The sequence below is a fragment of the Bos grunniens genome, chromosome 5, assembly GCF_055505025.1.
Source record: "Bos grunniens cultivar Pamir isolate PY7600 chromosome 5, Bosgru_T2T1.0, whole genome shotgun sequence".
NCBI classification, from domain to species: Eukaryota; Metazoa; Chordata; class Mammalia; order Artiodactyla; family Bovidae; genus Bos; species Bos grunniens.
In genome coordinates this window covers 58942955-58967015 of record NC_141169.1, presented here as the reverse complement: position 1 = coordinate 58967015, position 24061 = coordinate 58942955, and the positions used below count along the sequence as shown (strand labels likewise).

The 24061-nt window shown below is 37.1% G+C and overlaps 1 pseudogene; it reads left to right on the top strand.

Moving 5' to 3' along the window:
- The first annotated feature begins 220 nt into the window (after window positions 1-220).
- On the top strand, window positions 221-21121 carry LOC147372114 (olfactory receptor 6C76-like; annotated as a pseudogene).
- Window positions 21122-24061: the final 2940 nt, after the last annotated feature.

Sequence of the window (24061 nt, the reverse complement as noted above, 5' to 3'; positions counted from 1 at the left end):
GGAAGTCCTAGCCACAGCAATCAGAGGAGAAAAAGAAATGAAAGTAATCCAAGTTAGAAAAGAAGAAGCAAAACTCTCACTATTTGCAGATAACATGATACTAAACATACAAAACGCTAAAGATTCCATCAAAAATTGCAAGAGCTAATCAATGAATATAATAAAGTAACAAGATATAAAATTAGCACAGAGAAAGCCTTTGCATTTCTATACACTAACAATGAAATATCATAAAGACAAGGTAAGGAAACAATTCCACTCACCATTGCAACAAAAATAATAAAATACCTAGGGATAAACATACCTAAAGAGACAATGGACCTGTATGCAGAAACCTATAAGACACTGATGAATAAAATCAAAGATGACACAAGCAGATAGAGAGCTATACCATGTTCTTGCACTTGAAGAATCAATATTGTGAAAATGATTATACTACCTAAAGTAATCTTTGAATTACTTTGAATGACTTTGAGTCATTGAAATTCCTATAAAATTGCTAATGGCATTTTTCACAGAACTAGAACAAAAATTTCACAATTAGTATGGAAACACAAAAGACTGCAAATAGCCAAAGCAATCTTGAGAAGCAAAAATGGAACTGGAAGAATCAAGCTTCTTGATTTCAGACTATACTACAAAGCTACAGTCATTAAAATACTATGTGTTGGCATGAAAACAGAAATAGAGACAAATGGAACAAGAGAGAAAGCCTGGAGATAAATATATGCACTGCCAGAGTCCATCTCCAGCAGCCAGGGAATCAGCCTGGAGGGATGAGCGGTGTCGGCAGACAATGATGTAGCCTCTGTCTCGAAGTACGGGACTACATGTTTATTTCAAGCTTCAAGTTTTCTTTTATACTTTGACCAAAGCATTAGGTCAGAGGTTTGACATTTTTAGTTTCCCCCACCCAGAGTTACTGTCTCCAGAAATCATTGTTGCCCTACAAACAGAGTTCCTGCTTCAGCAATTCTCTCAGAATCAGCTTTACTATCTATTATCTACTTCCTCTTATGTGTCTTATACTTAACTTGTGATTACATTGTAACTCATGCTACATTCCTCAGTTTATTTTTTATCTTTCTAAATCCTATTTGCCCCTAGCGTCTTAAGATCACTATCTCCTAAAAAGGTTTCTAGCTATTCTTAATTATTCCTAAACCCTAAGCTCAGCAAACTTCTTTTGCCATAAACATTCCCCTCACAAACAGGTCTCAGATAACAGTCCTTCCCATGGCCTCAAGCTGCGGCCTACATGCTCATCCTGGAACATTCTTTGTAAAGATCCTTGAACAAATGCCAATAGTTACTTTATAGATTATTTTCTGGGCACAACAGCAGAAGGCTTTGTGCTTTCTCATGCTTCTCTCAAGAACAATAAGCACCTTAATATTCTTTCCAGCCAACTCAACCGAAGAAAGGAAAGAACAAGTCAGAATCACAAGACCTAACTCCTTCATCCCAGGGCCGTGCCTGCAGAATGAGGAGAGGGCATTGGGGCTATGCCTCCATTTTGTCAGTAATACCTAACGCAGCTCCTGACAATGCACCTATAGGCACATATTTTTGACAAAGGAGGCAAGAATATACAATGGAGAAAAGACAGCTTCTTCAGTACGTGGTACTGGGAAAACTAGACAGCAACATGTAAAAGAATGAAACAAGAACATTTTCTAACAAAATACACAAAAATAAACTCAAAATGGAGTAAAGATTTAAATGTAAAGCCAGGAACTATAAAACTCTTAGAGGAAAATATAGGCAGTACCTCTTTGACATAAGTCACAGCAAGATGATTAGTAACAAGAAGAGTGCCTGGAGGCAGGCTTTTCTCAATGAGATTGAAGATCTATTGCTTGTACTTCTTTTTAAATTTTTGCTTCCTCTTTATTTCATATATCAGTACACTAATTTTATATTTAATTTCATATTTTTAGTATTTTATCAAATTACAATTGATATCATTTATCAATACCACCCACTCCAGTGTTCTTGCATGGAGAATCACAGGGACGGGTGGGCTGTCATCTCTGGGGTCGCACAGAGTCGGACACGACTGAAGCGACTTGGCAGTAGCAGCAGTAGCATAATGAATTATATTTTGCTTTTAACTTTGTACTTTGTATATGACATATATCTTGCTCAATTTTAATGCTGGGTAGTATTCCTTGGGTTATTCCTTGAAATACTATTGGTGCCTCTGCAGACACACTTACTTAGACAAAGAGTTCCATTTTGAATCAATAAAAATAGTTTAGAATCCTATTTATGCCACTTGATAGCAATAGTATACTTACTTTGACTTTCATTTCTCCACATTTTTCCAACTAGCAATATTTACATATTTTAACTTTTATTTCTCCACAGTTTTCCACAGTTATACTTTTGTAATTTTTGACTTTAATAACTATAGGGCCATATAATAATCATCTCTCGTGCTCATCTCCTGTGAGAACTTCAAAATTACAACTTGCTGCTGAACAACCTTCGACAGGAGAGTGTAGGATCCTACCAAAAATAGATACCCCACATCCAAGGGCAAAGGAAAAGCCCCAGCAAGGGGCAAAATTGCATTTAGAATCAAATGCCATACCCGCCAGAGATGCTCAGAGGGCTCAAACAAACCTTGTACACACCAAGACCCAGAGCCCTCACAGAGACTGAGCCAGCACTGTGTTTGAATGTCTCCTGTGGAGGTAGGGGTCAGCAGTGGCCTGCCTCAGGGCATGAGCTCTGGGTGCAGAAGACCTGGATATGGCATAAGCCCTCTTGGAGGAGGTCGCCATTAACCCCGCCATAGAGCTGCCAAAACTTAACACAGAACTGGGGAGACTCTTGGAGAGCTCAAACAAAAACTTTTGTGAGCCAGGACCCAGAAGAAAGGAGCAGAGACCAAAAGAGACTGACCCAGACTTGCCCGTGAGTGTCCAGGAGTCTCCAGCAGAGGCATGCGTCAGTGGAGGCCTGCTGCAGGGTTAGGGGCATTGAGTGCAGGAGTGCACGCATGGGATATTTTGAAGGAGATCACCATTATCTTCATTACCTCCACCATAGTTTGATCTCAGGTCAAACAACAGGGAGGGAACACAGCCCTGCCTATCAACAGAAAATTGGATTCAAGATTTCTTGAGCATGGCCCGCCCATCAAAACAAGACCCAGTTTCCCCCTCAGTCAGTCTCTCCCATCAGGAAGATTCCATAAGCCTCTTATCCTTCTCCATCAGAGGCCAGACAGAATGAAAACCACAGTCACAGAAAACTAACCAACCTGATCACACGGACCACAGCCTTGTCTAATTCAATGAAACTATGAGCCATGCAGTGTAGGGCCACCCAGGATGGACGGGTCATAGTGGAGAGTTCTGACAAAACGTGGCCCACGGGAAAAGGGAATGGCAAACCACTTCAGTATTCTTGCCATGAGAACCCCAAGAACATTATGAAAAGGCAAAAAGATAGGACACTGAAAGATGAACTCCCCAAGTCAGTAGGTACCCAAAAGGCTATGGGAGATTAGTGGAGAAAACAAATCGAGAAAAAATGAAGAAGGAATGGGTAGGCCTATCCCTTCTCCAGGGGATCTTCCCGACCCAAGAATTCAAACCGTGAATTCCTGCATTGCAGGCTGATTTTTACCAGCTGAGCTACGAGGGAAGCCCTCCTTATAGTTCTGTTCAGTCAGTTCAGTTTCTCAGTCATGTCTTACTAGGCCTCCCTGTCCATCACCAACTCCCAGAGCTTACTCAAACTCATGTCCATTGAGTCGGTAAAGCCATCCAACCATCTCATCCTCTGTCATCCCCTTCTTCTCCCATCTTCAATCTTTCCAGCATCAGAGTCTCTTCAAGTGAGTCAGTTCTTCGCATCAGGTGGCCAAAGTATTGGAGCCTCCGCTTCAACCTCAGTCCTTCCGATGAATATTTAGGACTGATTTACTTTAGGATTAACTGGTTGGATTTCCTTGCAATCCAAGGGACTCTCAAGAGTTTTCTCCAACACCACAGTTCTAAAGCATCAATTTTTTAGCATTCAGCTTTCTTTATAGTCCAACTCTCACATCCATATATGACTACTGGAAAAACTATAGCTTTGACTAGATGGACGTTTGTTGGTAAAGTAATATCTCTGTTTTTTAACATGCTAAGATATTAGATTGATCCAGGTATTAGATTGACCAACTGATCTAGATTGGTCACAGCTTTTCTTCCAAGGAGTAGGTGTCTTAATTTCATGGCTGCAATTACCATCTGCAGTAATTTTGGAGCCCAAAAAGATAAAGTTTCTCACTGTTTCCATTTTGTCCCCATCTATTTGCCATTAAGTGATGAGATGGGATGCCATGATCTTAGTTTTCTGAATGTTGAGTTTTAAGCCAGTTTTTTCACACTCCTCTTTCACTTTCATCAAGAGGCTCTTTAGTTCTTTGCTGTCTACCATAAGGTTGATATAGTCTGCATACCTGAGGTTACTGATAGTTCTCCCAGCAATCTTGTGCTTCATCCAGCCCGGCATTTCACATGATGTACACTAAATATAAGTTAAGTAAGCAGGGTAACAATATACAGCCTTGACATACTCCTTTCCTGATTTGGAACCAGTCTGTTATTCCATGTCCAGTTCTAACTGTTGCTTCTTGACCTGCATACAGATTTCTCAGGAGGCAGGTCAGGTGGTCTGGTATTCCCATCTTTCTCAGAATTTTCCACAGTTTGCTGTGATCCACACACTCAATAAAACAGAAATAGATGTTTTTCTGGAACTCTCTTGCCTTTTTGATGATCCAACGGATGCTGGCAACTTGATCTCCGGTTCCTCTGCCTTTTCTAAATCCAGCTGGAACATCTGGAAGTTCATGGTTCACATACTGTTGAAGCCTGGCTTGGAGAATTTTGAACATTACTTTACTAGCACTTGAGATGAGTGCAATTGTGTCGTAGTTTGAGCATTCTTTGACATTGCCTTTCTATGCGATTGGAATGAAAACTGACCTTTTCCAGTCCTGTGGCCACTGCTGAGTTTTTCAAATTTGCTGGCATATTGAGTGTAGCACTTTCACAGCATCATCTTCAGGATTTGAAAGAGCTCAACTGGAATTCTGTCACTTCCACTAGCTTTGTTCATAGTGATTCTTCCTAAGCCCCACTTGACTTCACATTCTAGGATGTCTGGCTCTAGGTGAGTGATCACACCATTGTCGTTTTCTGGGTCATGAAGATCTTTTTGTATAGTTCTTCTGTGTATTCTTGCCACCTCTTCTTAATATCTTCTGCTTCTGTTAGGTCTGTACCATTTCTGTCCTTTATTGTGCCCATCTTTGTATGAAATGTTCCCTTGGTATTTCTAATTTTCTTGAAGAGATCTCTAGTCTTTCCCATTCTAATGTTTTCCTCTATTTCTTTGCAATGATCACTGAGGAAGGCTTTCTTATCTCTCCATGCTATTCTTTGGAACTCTCCATTCAAATAGGTATATCTTTCCTTTTCGCCTTTGACTTTTGCTTCTCTTCTTTTCTCAGCTATTTGTAAGGCCTCCTCAGGTAACCATTTTGCCTTTTTGCATTTCTTTTTCTTGGGAATGGTCTTGATCTCTGCCTCCTGTACGATGTCATATACCTCCATCCATAGTTATTTAGGCACTCTATCAGATCTAATCCCTTGAATCTATTTGTCCCTTCTACTGTATAAATGTATGCGATTTGATTTAGGTCATACCTGAATGGTATTTGTTTTCCCTACTATCTTCGACTTAATTCTGAATTTGGCAATAAGGAACTTATGATCTGAGCCACAGTCAGCTCCCAGTTTTGTTTTTGCTGACTGAATAGAGCTTCTCCATCGATAGCTGCAAAGAATGTAATCAATCTGATTTCATAATTGACCATCTGGTGATGACCACATGTACAGTCTTCTCTTCTGTTCTTGAAAGAGGGTGTTTGCTTTGATGAGTGTGTTCTCTTGGCAAAGCTCTGTCAGCCTTTACCCTGCTTCATTTTGTACTCCAAGGCCAAATTCGCCTGTTACTCCAGGTATCTCTTGGCTTCCTACTTTTGCATTCCAGTCCCCTATAATGAAAAGGACATCTTTTTTGTGTTTTAGTTCTATAAAGTCTCGTAGGTCTTCATAGAACCATTCAACTTCAGCTTTTTCAGCATTACTTGTGGGGGCATAGATTTGGATTACTGTGATATTGAACAGGTTGCCTTGAAAACGAACAGAGATCATTCTGTCGTTTTTGAGATTGCATCCAAGTACTGCATTTCAGACTCTTTTGTTGGGTATGATGGCTACTCCATTTCTTCTAAGGAATTCTTGCCCACAGTAGTAGATATAATGGTCATCTGAGTTAAATTCACACATTCCAGTCCATTTTAGTTCACTGATTACTAAAACGTTGATGTTCACTCTTGCCATCTCCTGTTTGACCACCTCCAATTTGAGAAGGAAATGGCAACCCACTCCAATATTCTTGCCTGGAGAATCCCAGGGACGGGGGAGCCTGTTGGGGTGCCGTCTATGGGGTCGCACAGAGTCGGACACGACTGAAGCAACTTAGCAGCAGCAGTAGCAGCAATTTGCCTTGATTCATGGACCTAACATTCCAGGTGCCTATGCAATATTGCTCTATACAGCACCAGACCTACGAACATTATTGCCATACATCAACATGAATCAGCCACAGGTCCACACATATCCCTCCATCATGAACCACCATCCCTTCTCCCTCCCCACTCCATCCCTCTGGATTGTCCCAGAGCACCAACTTTGTGTGCCCTGCTTCATGCATCAAACTTGCACCATTCATCTATTTTTCATATGGTAATATACATGTTTCAATGCTATTCTCTCAAATCGTTCCATCCTCACCTTCTCCCATGGAGTCCAAGTGTCTGTTCTTTACATCTGTGTCTCTTTTGCTGCCTTGCACATAGGATCATCATTACCATCTTTCTAAATCCCATATATACACGTTAATATACCATATTGGTGTTTCTTTCTGACTCTGTGTAATAGGTTCCAATTTCACCCACCCCATTAGAACTGACTCAAATGTGTTATTTTTTATAGCTGAGTAATATTCCACTGGGTATAACTTCTTATTTGAGCTCTCATTGGCCTGACTATAAACTAGACCTTGGCTATAAACTAGACCTGGCTATAAACTAGATCTTTACCAATATCTTCAATCCTTCTATCATATAGATTTTATAACTCATTACCTTCTAATCTTTGACCTATTTCCCTCCGGAACTACAAATCCTCACTGTGCCTCCTATCCATTGTTTATTCCAACCTTTGTAAGTCCTCCCCTTTCTCCCATCTCCTGCTGCTGCTGCTAAGTCACTTCAGTTGTGTCCGACTCTTGTGCGACCCCATAGATGGCAGCCCACCAGGCTTCCCCATCCTTGGGCCTTGTTAACTCCTAGCAATACAAGCCTACCTCAAAAAATAAGAGAAACATCAAATAAACCACCTAACTTATTACCTAAAGCAACTAGAAGAAGAGCAGAAGAACCCCAAAGTTAGTAGAAGGAAAGAAATCATAAAAATCAGAGCAGAAATAAATGAAAAAGAAACAAGGGCGACTATAGAAAAGGTCAACAAAACTAAAATCTTGTTGAGAAGATAAATGGATAAACTGTTAGCCAGACTCATCAAGAAAAAAAAAGGAAGAATCAAATCAATCAAATTAGAAATGAAAATGGAGAAATCACAACAGACAACACGGAAATACAAAAGAGACTATGAGCAATTATATGTCAATAAAATGGAAAACTTGGAAGAAATGCACAAATTCTTAGAAAAATATAACCTTCCAAAACTGAACCCAGAAGAAATAGAAAGTCTTAACAGACTCATCACAAGCATGGAAATTGAGATCATAATTTTAAAAATCTTCCAATAAACAAAAGTCCAGGATCAGATGGCTTCACAGTAAATTCTACCAAAAATTTAGAGAACTAACAGCTATCCTGCTCAAACTTTTCAGGAAAATTGCAGAGGAAAGTAAATACCCAAACTCATTCTATGAGGCCACCATCACCCTGATACCAGACAAAGATGCCACAAAAAAGTGAGCATTACTGTTATTACTTCTGTGTATATTGACATATTGACTGTTATGTGGGTTGTGACTATTTTCCCCAGTTTTTTTTACTGGTCTTCAACTTGTTTGTGGATTTTCCTGAAATAGAATCTCAAGTTACATTTCAGAAAGAATTCATATTTTTCTGATTATGACATTTTTCATACTTTATACTTTTAAATGAGATAATATTATATTTTACAATCTATTTTTGTTTAGTAGTACAATTAAATGGTGATCTTCCCTGGTGGCTAAGATGGTAAAGCGTCTGTCTATAATGCAGGTAGACCTGGCGTCAATCCCTGTGTTGGGAAGATCCTCTGGAGAAGGAAATGGAAACCCACTCCAGTAATCTTGCCTGCAAAATCCCATGGATGGAGGAGCCTGGCAGGCAAAGAGTCAGAACAACTTCACTTTTACAGTTAAATATTTTATTTTTAATTTTCATAGTTTTCAAAATTGCTCATTCTTTTCAACATCTTGTGAAGAGAATTGACCTGTGTTTCTTTTTATTCTGTGATTATCCTCAATATATATTTGTTTTTGTTGATACTTTCTCATTTTATTTTTTTACAATTTTGACTAAATACATATAAAATAAAATTTACTATCTCAGCTTCTTTAAAGGAGTATTAAGTACATTTTTATTACTGCATATTATAGGTTAACACACATATTCAATATTGGTTTTTCTTTTAATGTCCACAAATAATTGACATCCAGAGAATAGTTCCAAACAAAGCTGTAACTCAGCCTGATTTTTTACTTTCTTTTTCTTGTTTTGGACTAACTTGAAGGATACTATTGACAGTGTCTTATGCTGAATGGTAATGCTTTCTTTTTGTTATCAATATTAGTTCATATTTAAGAATAAGTGTTACTCATCTTTTAATACCCTACTCCAGTTATTGAATACAGTTTTCCTGTGCTATACACTAGATATCATCTATATCTAGTCATCTATATTAGTCATCTATATTATAGATGTCATCTATATTATATATAATGTGTGTATATGTAGATTCCAATATCTTAATTCACTCATCATCCCTTCCCCCACCCCATAGTAGGACTATACATTTGTGTTCTACATCTGTGTCTCTATTTTTGCTTTGAGAATAAGTTCATCTGTAACATTTTCTAGATTCCACATGTAAGTGATATTAAATGATATTTGTTTTTCTCTTTCTGACGTACTTCACTTTATATAACAGTCTCTAGGTCCATCTATGTCTTTGCAAATGACACTGTTTCATTCCTTTTCGGGCTGATATTCCATTGTATATATATACCAAATCTTCTTTTTCCATTCCTCTCTGGATGGACATTTGGGTTACTTCGATGCCCTGGTTATTGTAAATAGTGCTGCAATGAACATTCAAGTGCACATATCTTCTTTAATTATTATTTTCTCCAAGTATATGCCCAGGAGTGGGATTGCTGGGCCATATGTTTGTTTAATTTTTAATTTTTTGAGGAATCTCCATATTGTTCTCCATAGTGACTGTATCAATTTACATTCCCACCAATAGTGTAGGAGCATTCTGTCTTCTCCACACTCTCTCCAGCATATATTGTTTGTAGAATTTTTTATTGTGGGCATTCTGACTGGAATGAGATCATACCTCACTGTAGTTTTGTTTTCATTTCTCTAATACAACAGATTGGTTCCAAATAGAAAAGGGAACATGTCAAGGCTTTTTATTGTCACCCTGCTTATTTAAGCTTATATGCAGAGTACATCATGAGAAATGCTGGGCTGGAGGAAGCACAAGCTGGAATCAATTGCCAGGAGAAATATCAAAAACCTCAGATATGCAGATGACACCACCCTTATGGCAGAAAATGAAGAACTAAAGAGCCTCTTGATGAAAGTGAAAGAGAAGAGTGAAAAAGTTGGCTTAGAGCTCAACATTCAGAAAACTAAGATCATGGCATCCAATCCCATCACTTCATGAGAAATATGTGGGGAAACAGTGGAAACAGTATCAGAGTTTATTTTTCTGGGCTCCAAAATCACTGCATATGGTGACTCCAGCCATGAAATTAAAAGACGCTTACTCCTTGGAAGGAAAGTTGTGACCAACCTAGACAGCATATTAAAAGCAGAGACATTACTTTGTCAACAAAGGTCCATTTAGTGAAGGCTATGGTTTTTCCAGTGGTCATGTATGGATGTGAGAGTTGAAATATAAAGAAAGCTGAGAGCCAAAGAGTTGATACTTTTGAACTGTGGTGTTGGAGAAGACTCTTTAGAGTCCCTTGGACTGCAAGGAGATCCAACCAGTCCATTCTGAAGGAGATCAGCCCTGGGATTTCTTTGGAGGAAATGATGCTGAAGCAGAAACTCCAATACTTTGGCCACCTGATGCAAAGAGCTGACTTATTTGAAAAGGCCCTGATGCTGGGAAAGATTGAGGGTAGGAGGAGAAGGGGACGACAGAGGATGAGATGGTTGGATGGCATCACCAACTCAATGAACATGGGTTTCGGTGAACTCTGGGAGTTGGTGATGGACAGAGAGGCCTGGCCTGCTGTGGTTCATGGGGTAGCAAAGAGTCGGACATGACTGAGTGAATGAACTGAACTGAATACTTAAGTGATGGTGAACATATTTTCATGTGTTTGTTGGCCTTCTGTATCTGTTAATTGAATAAATGTCTACTTAATTCTTTTGGCCATTTTTTGACTAGGATGTTTGTTCTTGTTTTTTGTTTGCTTGTTTTGTTTTGTTTTTTTTCTGGTAAGGTGCTGCACGCACTAATTGTATATTTGGGGATTAATTCCTTTTCAGTTGCTTTGTTTGCAAATATTTTCTCTATTTCTGAGTGTTGTCTTTTTGTTTTGTTTATGGTTTCCATTGTTGTGTAAAGGATTTTAAGTTTCATTAGATCCCATTTATTTATTTTTGCTTTATTGTAACTTGTACTATTCAAGGAGATGGGTCAAAAAAGATCTTGCTGTGATTTATATCAAAGAGTGTTCTGCTTCTGATTTTCTCTAAGAGTTTTATAGTGTCTAACCTTACATCTAGGTCTTCAGTCCATTTTGATCATGGTATGGTGTTAGGGAGGGTTCTAATTTCATTCTTTTATATGTATATGTCCAGTTTTCCCAGAACAACTTATTGAAGAGACTGTCTTTTCTCCATTATATGTTCTTGCAAAGATAAGCAGACGTTGGGTCAAAGAGTACAAACTTTTAGTAATAAAACAAATAAATTCTGAGGATGTAATGTACAGCATGGTGATTATAGTTAATAATACTGTATTAGAGGAACTAAAAAGCCTCTTGATGAAGGTGAAAGTGGAGAGTGAAAAAGTTGGCTGAAAGCTCAACATTCAGAAAACGAAGATCATGGCATCCGGTCCCATCACTTCATGGGAAATAGATGGGGAAACAGTGGAAACAGTGTCAGACTTTATTTTTCTGGGCTCCAAAATCACTGCAGATAGTGACTGCAGCCATGAAATTAAAAGACGCTTACTCCTTGGAAGGAAAGTTATGACCAACCTAGATAGCATATTCAAAAGCAGAGACATTACTTTGCCAACAAAGCTTCGTCTAGTCAAGGCTATGGTTTTTCCTGTGGTCATGTATGGATGTGAGAGTTGAACTGTGAAGAAGGCTGAGTGCCGAACAATTGATGCTTTTGAACTGTGGTGTTGGACAAGACTCTTGAGAGTCCCTTGGAGTGCAAGGAGATCCAACCAGTCCATTCTTAAGGAGATCAGCCCTGGGATTTCTTTGGAAGGAATGATGCTAAAGCTGAAACTCCAATACTTTGGCCATCTCATGCGAAGAGTTGACTCATTGGAAAAGCCTGATGCTGGGAGGGATTGGGGGCAAGAGGAGAAGGGGACGACAGAGGATGAGATGGCTGGATGGCATCACTGACTCGATGGACTCAGTGAACTCCGGGAGTTGGTGATGGACAGGGAGGCCTGGCGTGCTGTGATTCATGGGGTCACAAAGAGTCGGACACAACTGAGCTACTGATCTGATCTGATCTGATATACAAGAAAGTTGCTAAGAAAGTAGATCTTATATGATTTCACCTCAAAAAAGGAGACGGTAACTATGTAATGTGATGGAGTTGTTAGTTCATTCTATGGTGGTAATCATTTTGCAACATACAAGTGTGAAATCAACATATTGTACAACTTAATTTACAAAATTGTATATGTCAGTCATATCTCAATAAAGCTGGAGAAAATAAAACCTAAACAAGAATAGTGTAACTCATTACCACCTCCTGCCACCCCCATCCCTTCCTCTTGGACATCAAAATTTGTTCAGAGAAAAGGGATTATAATATCTTTTTTTCATTTTCTAAATTGTATATAAATGCTAGTATTTCAAAAGTAACATCTCTTTATTTTATGGCTAAATACTAGTCTATTGTATGCATATATATACAGCACCTTCTTTATCTTTTCATCTGTTGATAAACACTTAGGTTGCATCTATATCTTGGCAGTTGTAAACAATGTTCCGTAAATATTGGCATGCAAGTATCTTTTCAAATTAGTGTTTTCATTTGCTTCAGATAAATACCCAGGAGTGGAACTGATTGATCATATGACAGTTCTATTTTTAGTCTTTTGAGGAACCACAAAACCATTTTCCAGAATGGTTGCACCAATTCACATTCTCAGCAGCGGTGTACTAGGGTTCCCTTTTGTCTTAATTCCCCCAACGTTTTTTTATGGTCTTTTTGATGATAGCCATTCTGACACAGGTGTGAGGTAATATCTCACGGTGGATGGACTGGGATGGTATCACGCTAAGTGAAATAAGTCAGCCACAGAAAGAGAAACACTGTATGCTATCACTTTCTTAAGGAATCTATAAAATGAAAGAAACGAATATAACAAAACAGAAACAGGCTTACACAATTAAAGAACAAACTAGTGGTTACCAGGGGGAAGAGAGGAGAGAGGGGGCAAGATAGGGGTATACAACCCTTGCCATTCTCTTTGAGTGTATGTGAGTGGGATAATGCTGGGTTTTTTTCACTTCATGGGGTTTCTCTTTCTCTCATACATGGTAAGTCAAGGGTAGGAATACCGTTACCTTTAACGTTTTTATTTTAACACACCTGGAAGAAATACCATAAAGTTACTAATGTCTGAATGTGATTCTTCCTTAATTTCTTGAGTCACTAAAAGTGTCATATAGTTTTTACATTCCTTGGATACAATTCTTACATCACCATTTAACCTCATATCTCCTTTCACTCAGTCATGTTTCTTAGAGTCTTAAATACTGCTCTACTTAAGTTGAGTCTTACATACTAAGGTCATTGATACCCAAATTAATCAGCTTGGAGCATGCCACAATTCATGATAAAATTAGTAACTTTTCAGTCATCTCAACAAGGATTGACTGAATGAAAAATTTTGTGAATGTGGTAAAACTAACAAAATTTGTATACCTTTAACCTTAAATACTAAAGCTAATCACTGAATAATGACTATGATCCTGACCCACCAGTTGTTCTTGTTTGCTGTCTTAGAGATGTTTAATAACCTCAGTTCTCTATAGGTGATACGCCCTTCACACTGTATGATAATATGCTATACAAGTCAGTTTTATTGCATATAATTAGTGTGTTCTGTTCATTAGTCCCAAGGGTAACTTTTCTTTGTGTAGTTTTGCATCTTTTACCTTCTCAGTGAATCCCTTGAATGTGTAAGTAAGTAAATAAATTATAAAAGAAAGCCTCTTCAATTAGTGTGTGAAATTAACTATAAAACATCTCCCTATTTGGAGGATATGCCAACACTTTTGTCAAAAGTGCCTGGATTTTTTCTAATTCTATTTCAACATGTAAGGAATATAAGAATGTATTATACTAATAATATATATGATATCATTTGGACTTATTCACGTAAATTCTAGAGAATTTATCTTATTTTGGCTAAAATCAAATAAAGTAGCTTCTACTACCCAAGTCCAGAATGTTGGCCTCAGTTTACATTTTCATACAAGAGTGAGGTGGGAGCAGAAATTTTACAGAAGCATAGAATACATTCCACATTTTGGCATTGAGTTATAACTTAAAAGCTATTTTTCTTTCAATTTCTTGATGAAATAATATTGTTTAGACTTTGAGTAGATTGATAATCCATTTTCTCTCCCTTTTCACGTCTTAGGCAAAAATACAGGACAATGCAGGAAATAAGGTAAGTGCTTTAGAGGTTGGATCTTTTGTTTTAATTGTGAATTAAGGTAATTTTCTGGAAATCAAAGGCAGATATTTATAAGCAGTTTGATTTTTTTCTTTCTGGATAATTGTTTTTCATCTTTTTTGTATAGAAATATATCATATATAAATGGTGTCTATTCATAAAATGATTTAAATCTGTCCATTGGGGTTTTTATTAACTGCATAAACTTAACAATGAAAAAGTTGAGAAAAGAAGACTAATAAAATGATCTCAAAAAAGAGACATCCTCACTTCTAATCAAAATTTGGCCACATTTTAGTTATCAATTTCTTCTGCACGATTATATCCTCTTAAAAAAATACATCCATTCATTAATTAAAAATAGAAGTTATTAAGATACTTATTAAATGAGAATATATGTGAAGAAGAACAGATTATTTTCATTTAGCAGACAATAATATTAAGCAGCATTTGACACAGAAGATATCATTAATTACTCTAAATCTTTCCTCATTTAATTCTGGAAATTATTGTGATATTCACACAAACCCTCTGGATTAGATCAAATTTTAACTTTTGCTTCTGCTGCTGTGAATTCGCTTCAGTCATGTCCGACTCTGTGCGACCCCATAGACGGCAGCCCACCAGACTCCTCCGTCCCTGGGATTCTCTAGGCAAGAACACTGGAGTGGGTTGCCATTTCCTTCTCCAATGCTTGAAAGTGAAAAGTGAAAGTGAAGTCGCTCAGTCATGTCTGACCCCTTCTCGACCCCACGGACTGCAGCCTACCAGACAATTCCATCCATGGGATTTTCCAGGCAAGAGTACTGGAGTGAGTTGCCATTGCCTTCTCCATTTATCTTTTTTTTTTTTAATATAAATTTATTTATTTTAATTGGAGGCTAATTACTTTACAATATTGTATTGGTTTTGCCATACATCAACATGAATCTGCCACAGGGGTACACGTGTTCCCCATCCTAAACTCCCCTCCCACCTCCCTCTCCATCCTATCCCTCTGGGTCATCCCAGTGCACCAGCCCCGAGCATCCTGTATCATGCATCAAACCTAGACTGGCAATTCATTTCACATATATTATACATGTTTCAATGCCATTCTCCCAAATCATCCCACCCTTTCCCTCTCCCACAGAGTCCAGAAGACTGTTCTATACATCGGTGTCTCTTTTGCTGTCTCGCATACAGAGTTATCATTACCATCTTTCTAAATTCCACATATATGCATTAGTATACTGTATTGGTGTTTTTCTTTCTGGCTTACTTCACTCTGTATAATAGGCTCTAGTTTCATCCACTTCATTAGAACTGATTCAAATGTATTCTTTTTAATGGCTGAGTAATACTCCATTGTGTAGATGTACCACTGCTTACTTTTTTGTTTGTTTATTTCTTTTTAAATATAAATTTATTAAATTGGAGGTTAATTACTTTAAAATATTGTATTGGGTTTGCCATACATCAACATGAATCCACCACGGGTATACACATGTTCCCCATCCTGAACCCCCCTCCCTCCTCCCTCACCATACCATCCCTCTGGGTGGTCCCAGTGCACCAGCCCAGAGCATCCAGTATCGTGCATTGAACCTGGACTGGCGACTCGTTCCATATATGATATTATACATGTTTCAATGCCATTCTCCCAAATCATCCCACCCTCTCCCTCTCCCACAGAGTCCAGAAGACTGTTCTATACATCGGTGTCTCTTTTGCTGTCTCGCATACAGAGTTATCATTACCATCTTTCTAAATTCCACATATATGCATTAGTATACTGTATTGGTGTTTTTCTTTCTGGCTTACTTCACTCTGTATAATAGGCTCTAGTTTCATCCACTTCATTAGAACTGATTCAAATGTATTCTTTTTAATGGCTGAGTAATACTCCATCGTGTAGATGTACCACTGCTTACTTTTCTGTTTGTTTATTTCTTTTTAAATATAAATTTATTAAATTGGAGGTTAATTACTTTAAAATATTGTATTGGGTTTGCCATACATCAACATGAATCCACCACGGGTATACACATGTTCCCCATCCTGAACCCCCCTCCCTCCTCCCTCACCATACCATCCCTCTGGGTGGTCCCAGTGCACCAGCCCAGAGCATCCAGTATCGTGCATTGAACCTGGACTGGCGACTCGTTCCATATATGATATTATACATGTTTCAATGCCATTCTCCCAAATCATCCCACCCTCTCCCTCTCCCACAGAGTCCAAAAGACTGTTTTATACATCTGTGTCTCTTTTGCTGTCTCACATACAGGGTTATCATTACCATCTTTATAAATTCCATATATATGCGTTAGTATACTGTATTGGTGTTTTTCTTTCTGGCTTCTTTCACTCTGTATAATAGGCTCCAGTTTCATCCACCTCATTAAAACTGATTCAAATGTATTCTTTTTAATGGCTGAGTAATACTCCATTGTGTAGATGTACCACTGCTTTCTTATCCACTCATCTGCTGATGGACTTCTAGGTTGCTTCCATGTCCTGGCTATAATAAACAGTGCTGCGATGAGCACTGGGGTGCAGGTGTCTCTTTCAATTCTGGTTTTCTTGGTGTGTATGCCCAGCAGTGCAATTGCTGGATCATAAGGGAGTTTTATTTCCAGTTTTTTAAGGAATCTCCACACTGTTCTCCATAGTGGCTGTACTCGTTTGCATTCCCACCAACAGTGTAAGAGGGTTCCCTTTTCTCCACACCATCTCCAGCATTTATTGCTTGTAGACTTTTGGATCACAGCCATTCTGACTGGCATGAAATGGTACCTCATAGATTTGCATTTCTCTGATAATGAGTGATGTTGAGCATCTTTTCATGTGTTTGTTAGCCATCTGTATGTCTTCTTTGGAGAAATGTCTATTTAGTTCTTTGGCCCATGTTTTGATTGGGTCATTTATTTTTCTGGAGTTGAGCTGTAGGAGTTGCTTGTATATTTTTGAGATTAGTTGTTTGTCACTTGCTTCATTTACTATTATTTTCTCCCATTCTGAAGGCTGTCTTTTCACCTTGCTTAGAGTTTCCTTTGTGGTGCAGAAGCTTTTAAGTTTAATTAGATCCCATTTGTTTATTTTTTCTTTTATTTCCAATATTCTGGGAGGTGGGTCATAGAGGATCCTGCTGCGATTTATGTCGGAGAGTGTTTTGCCTATGTTCTCCTCTAGGAGTTTTATGGTTTCTGGTCTTAGGCTTAGATCTTTAATCCATTTTGAGTTTATTTTTGTGTATGGTGTTAGAAAGTGTCCTAGTTTCATTCTTTTACAAGTGGTTGACCAGTTTTCCCAGCACCACTTGTTAAAGAGATTGTCTTTTTTCCATTGTATATCCTTGCCTCCTTTGTCAAAGATAAGGTGTCCATAGGTGCGTGGATTTATCTCTGGGCTTTCTATTTTGCTCCATTGATCTATATTTCTGTCTTTCTGCCAGTAACAAACTGTTTTGATGACTGTGGCTTTGTAGTAGAGCCTGAAGTCAGGCAGGTTGATTCCTCCAGTTCCATTCTTCTTTCTCAAGATTGCTTTAACTATTTGAGGTTTTTTGTATTTCCATACAAATTGTGGAATTATTTGTCCTAGCTTGTGAAAAATACCGTTGGTAGCTTGACAGGGATTGCATTGAATCTATAGATTGCTTTGGATAACATACTCATTTTCACTATATTGATTCTTCCAATCCATGAACATGGTATATTTCTCCATCTATTAGTGTCCTCTTTGATTTCTTTCACCAGTGTTTTATAATTTTCTATATATAGGTCTTTTGTTTCTTTAAGTAGGTATATTCCTAAGTATTTTATTCTTTTCATTGCAATGGTGAATGGAATTGTTTCCTTAATTTCTCTTTCTATTTTCTCATTATTAGTGTATAGGAATGCAAGGGATTTCTGTGTGTTGATCTTATATCCTGCAACTTTACTATATTCATTAATTAGCTCTAGTAATTTTCTGGTGGAGTCCTTAGGGTTTTCTATGTAAAGGATCATGTCATGTGCAAAAAGTGAGAGTTTTACTTCTTTTCCTGTTTGGATTCCTTTTATTTCTTTTTCTGCACTGAAAGATGTGGCCAAAGCTTCCAAAACTATGTTGAATAGTAGTGGTGAAAGTGGGCACCCTTGCCTTGTTCCTGACTTTAGGGGAAATGCTTTCAACTTTTCACCATTGAGGATAATGTTTGCTGTGGGTTTGTCATATATAGCTTTTATTATGATAAGGTATGTTCCTTCTATTCCTGCTTTCTGGAGAGTTTTTATCATAAATGGATGTTGAATTTTGTCAAAGGCTTTCTCTGCATCTATTGAGATAATCATATGGCTTTTATTTTTCAGTTTGTTAATGTAGTGTATTACATTGATTTGCAGATATTGAAGAATCCTCGCATCCCTGGGATAAAGCCCACTTGGTCATGGTGTATGATCTTTCTAATGTGTTGTTGGATTCTGATTGCTAGAATTTTGTTAAGGATTTTTGCATCTATGTTCATCAGTGATGTTGGCCTGTAGTTTTCTTTTCTTGTGGCATCTTTGTCAGGTTTTGGTATTAGGGTGATGGTGGCCTCATAGAATGAGTTTGGAAGTTTACCTTCCTCTGCTATTTTCTGGAAGTGATTGAGTAGAATTGGTGTCAGCTCTTCTCTAAATTTTTGGTATAATTCAGAAGCCATCTGGACCTGGGCTTTTGTTTGCTGGAAGATTTCTGATTACAGTTTCAATTTCCGTGCTTGTGATGGTCTGTTAAGATTTTCTATTTCTTCGTAGTTCAGTTTTGGAAGCTGTATTTTTCTAAGAATTTGTCCATGTCTTCTAAGGTGTCCATTTTATTGGCATATAATTGCTGGTAGTAGTCGCTTATGATCCTTTGTTGTCTGTTGTGATCTCTCCATTTTAATTTCTATTTTTATTGATTTTTCTCCCTTTGTTTCTTGTTGAGTCTGGATAATGGTTTGTCAATTTTATTTATCCTCTCAAAGAACCAGAGTTTATCTTTTTAAATCACCCTAAGAGACAGCTATTAAGGAAGCAACACATAATTGTACTATACAGGCTTAAATTCTGACATAGAAACTAAAGAAAGGAAAGGAAACATAGAATGGTAAGAAATTTTAGATACAATATATGATAGATTTTAAAAGAAAGCTGACTATTTGGACATGTTGAGAAAAAGCATTATTACCATCAATTGAAAGTTTTACAGTAATTTTATCTGTTAGGAATCATGTAAATGGTAAACTTCGTATGGAAGTACTACATCTTATCTACAAGGAGGCTAAGAAGACATGCAGAAGATTAAAAAAAAAAAAACTATATATGCCCTCTTCATATATAATTTCCATAGATTTTAAGTGAATTCACAAACACTCTAAATTTATTCATGCATTTAAGACTAAGACCTTGTAGTGGATATTCATTATGATAAAGTTGAAAGTAGCAAAGGTGTTGAATGTAAAAGGCTTTGGGTTCAACATCCCACTGAATTACCAACACAGTACATCTTCATTGCCTATGAACTTTAAACTTTGTAGAAATATAAATGCTTAGATCTCACCCAAGGGATTCAGAAGGATTTTATCTGTTGTGTCTTTATAATATTTATCTTCACTAAAGATTCAACATATTTCTATTAAAAAGCTGAGATATAGATATGTACCTCAGAAAAAAATTTTAAGCCTCAATTTCTTTCTCTAAAAAGTGGGGATAGTAATACTCTACTCATAGAGGGGTTTGCAGATATTAACAAGAAAATTTATGTACATTCCCAAACACGGTGCTTAGCATATTGTTGGCATAAATTTCATGTTAGCTTCTCTCTCATCTTTTTTTTTTTCTTATTGACTCTCACATCCAATCCTATTAATTTTTTTAAGCTCTTTTTCTCTAGGTTTGATAAAACCCCTATGAGAAAAATGGGGAACCACTCAATGCAGAGTTCATTCTTTTGGGTCTGACAGATGACCCTGTATTCCAGATTGTAGTTTTTCTCTTTCTATTTTTTCAAATATGTGTTCAGTGTGACAGGAAACTTAACCATTATCCTTCTCACTCTGCTAGATTCCCACCTTAAGACACCGATGTATTTCTTTCTACACAATTTCTCCTCTTTAGAAATTTCATTCACAACTGTTTGCATTCCAAGGTTCTTGGTGAGCCTTGTCACAAGGACAGAACTATTTCCTATATGAGTTGTATGACTCAGTTTTTTTTTTTTTTTTCTGGGAATCACTGAATTTCACATTCTACCTGCTATGTCTTAATGACCATTATGTGGCCATATGTAAACCCCTCCATTACACCACTCTCATGAGCAATAGAGTTTGCCACCAACTTGTACTCAGCTCTTGGGCAACTGGATTCCAGATGATCTTTCCTCCATTGATCTTAGGACTCAAGTTGGAATTCTGTGATTCCAATGTCATTGATCATTTTATTTGTGATTCTTCTCCCATCCTACAGATCTCTTGTTCAGATACACATTTCCTAGAGCTCATGTCTTTTCTCTTGACTATGGTGACACTGATGGCCGCACTGATGTTAGTGATTCTCTCCTATGCTTATATCACCAAGAAAATTCTCAAATTCCTTTCTGTCCAACAAAGGACCAAAGCCTTTTCTACCTGTTATTCCCACATGATTGTAGTTTCCATTTCTTATGGAAGCTGCATCTTCATGTACATAAAAGCACCAGCCAATGACAGAGTGACCTTAAACAAAGGAGTAGCTGTGCTCAATACCTCAGTTGCCCCTTTGCTGAATCCCTTTATTTATACCCTAAGAAACCAGCTAGTGAAACATGCCTTTAAAAATATGGCCCAGATGGTTTGGTTTACTTCAAACAAATGAGAAAATTCTAAAATGTATAAAGGAAAAAAATGTTTTCCTTTTAATCTTGGTCTAGTTTGTCTTATTCTGTCTATATTTTTAGGTTATATAGCAATTTCAGCCAACTTAGGGCCTCCTTCCAAGCTATCATTTCCTGCTAGAATTTCTGCTCTACAAATCTGTTCGTTTATCAATTTCAGGAATGCAGTATTTTAAATGTGGTATTTTTCACAGATCACATTGTAAGAAACAAATGTTTTCAATAAGGCTTTCTATGAGCTATGTGTGAGATAAATTTTCAGGACTTGGCATGTTAATAAAATGTATGGAGCTGTAGTTATAGTTTTTGAACAAAACTGACTACTTGAAAGAAATGATGAAATCAATTATTTAGTTAAAAAATAGTTCAATTATAATAGATATAGTATTATGCTCCTGAGAATATAGTTTCATAAGTGTCATAATTTTTAATGTGTGAACAGATTGTATAAATTATAAAGTAAAATATGTTTTCACAGAGTAAGATAATACATTTTGATTATTCTTTATGTGATGAATAAGAAAATAGTCGTATTTTATATGACCCCAAATGAAAATATTTTTAATTACACTGCTAAATTTTGAGTTTCTGAGAGATATTGTCTACCTATACCTATGAGTTGAATTATAATGTAAGAATTTGCTGCATTGTCTTACTTCAAAACCGAAGTACAGTCTATGTCTTCCATAGAATTTTCCTGCTTGAATAAAGCTGCTTTCACTATCTAAAACATTCCTTATTTGAGTTCAATAATTATTATTCTATACAATGGCAAATTGCAGTTTACTATTCTATTCTAGTTTCTATTTCCAACTGAGCCTTTGGTACTGTTACTGGTCATGCTACTGATACAAACTAAATCTCAGAAAGGTCAGTGGAGTCACTAGTCTTTTCTTTCTGCTAATCAAGTTGATTCTATGTACAGTATTGCTATACTTTGAACAAAAGAAATGTGGGAAAGAAAATATAGTATAAATTCCCTAAGATAAAAAGTGATGTGTACACCCATGGCAGATGCATATTGATGTATGGCAAAACCAATACAAAATTGTAAAGTAAAAAAAATAATAATTAAATTAAATTAAATTAAATTTTAAAAAATAAAATAAAGTGGTATAGCAATGAAAAAAAAAGTGATGTTTGTAACTTATTGAAGCAAAAATCAAATGAATTCTAGAGATCAAATTTACAGAGTCTGCAAGAGATAAGTTATTGAATTTTCTCTAAAAGCCAGGAGAAGATTGGCTCCATATAGTATACATATAATTACATGCCTTTTGAGTTCTCTTGCTTTCTTTTACAGTGCAATTACCTAGATTTTTCTTTGGAATTTGAATTGGTTTAGAGGAGTATCTGAGAATACGGAAAAATATTTCTCAGCATTCCAAGATGGTGGAGAAATGGATGGACATGGAGTGCATCTCTCTCCATGGATGCATCAGGAGTACATCCACAGATGGAACAGTTCTCTCACAACACTGGCTGAACACTACCAGAAGACCTTGGTCATTGGAAAGGACTGTATGGATCCAAGAATAACTAAGTAGAATAAAATAACAGAAGGTAGAAGGAAAAGGAGGGAAAGAAGGACTGCGCCTGCACCCCGGGGTGGGGGAGCTGAACCAGGAGAGAGATTCCCACATCTGAGGAAGGCCCCTCACTGTTGAAGAATTTGGTTGAGACAGAAAGGAAGCATTTGAGGCTGTCAGAGGAGGGTTAAGCAGCAGATCTGTGTCAGACTGGATAGAGTGAGAACCACACAGACATTGGTGCCACAACCCTATATACCCCAGACTAGAATCAATGTTCACCAGCTCTCACAGAGGCTGGGAGCTGGAACTGGAGCATTGCACCTGAATGTTCTTTGCCGCACAATTTACAGCACCTTGGACATGGAAGGAATATAAATATCCTTCAACATAAGAATGGATAATTAAGATGTGCTATATATATACAATGGACTATGATTCACCTATCTAAAGGAAAAAAATAGTGCCATTAGTAGAATTATGTATAGATATAGAGACTGTCATACAGAGTGAAGTTAAGTCATAAAAAGAAAAACAAATATCATATAATATCACTTACATGTGGAATCTAGAAATATCACACAGATGAACTTATTTACAAAGCAGAAATAGAGACACAGATGTAGAGAGCAACTGTATGGATACTATGGGGGGAAAGAGTATTAGGATGAATTGGGAGATTGGGATTAACATATATACATATAATGCATAAAACAGATAACTAATGAGAATCCACTATATAGCACAGAAACCTCTACTTAATACACTGTGGTGAGCTGAATGGGAAGGAAGTTCAAAAAAGGGAGGGGTTATATGTATAGGTAAACCAAATTCATTTTGCTGTATAGTAGAAACTAACAGCATTGTAAAGCTACTACACTCCAATAAGACTTAATTTAGAAAAGAATAGTATAAAACTCCAAGCAGTGCTTAAGAATGATAGCCTATCAATGTACTGTATTGTATTAATATCAACATATTGCTGGAATTCTTCATATAAGAAGATGAAGTTGGTCTCAGAAAACTATTTCTTTTTTAATTAATTTATCTTTTATTAAAGGATCATTGCTTTACAGAATTTTTCTGTTTTCTGTCAAACCCCAACATGAATCAGCCATAGGTACCCATATATCCCCTCCCTTTTGAACCTCCCACCTCCCTCCCCATCCTCCCCCTCTAGGTTAGAAATTATGTATATGAGATAGGAACCATTTAAGTATGAGACTAAATCAATGCAATTTAGGAAATAAAAGGACTCAAAATTTTAGCTTTTACTATAACTAATAGAAATCCTAAATGGTATAACCTAGCAAGAAAGAAAAATGCATTAACCTAGAGAGGAAAATACTTGCAGAGTAACAGTAATGGGGTGTAATAAATGAGTAACAGTAC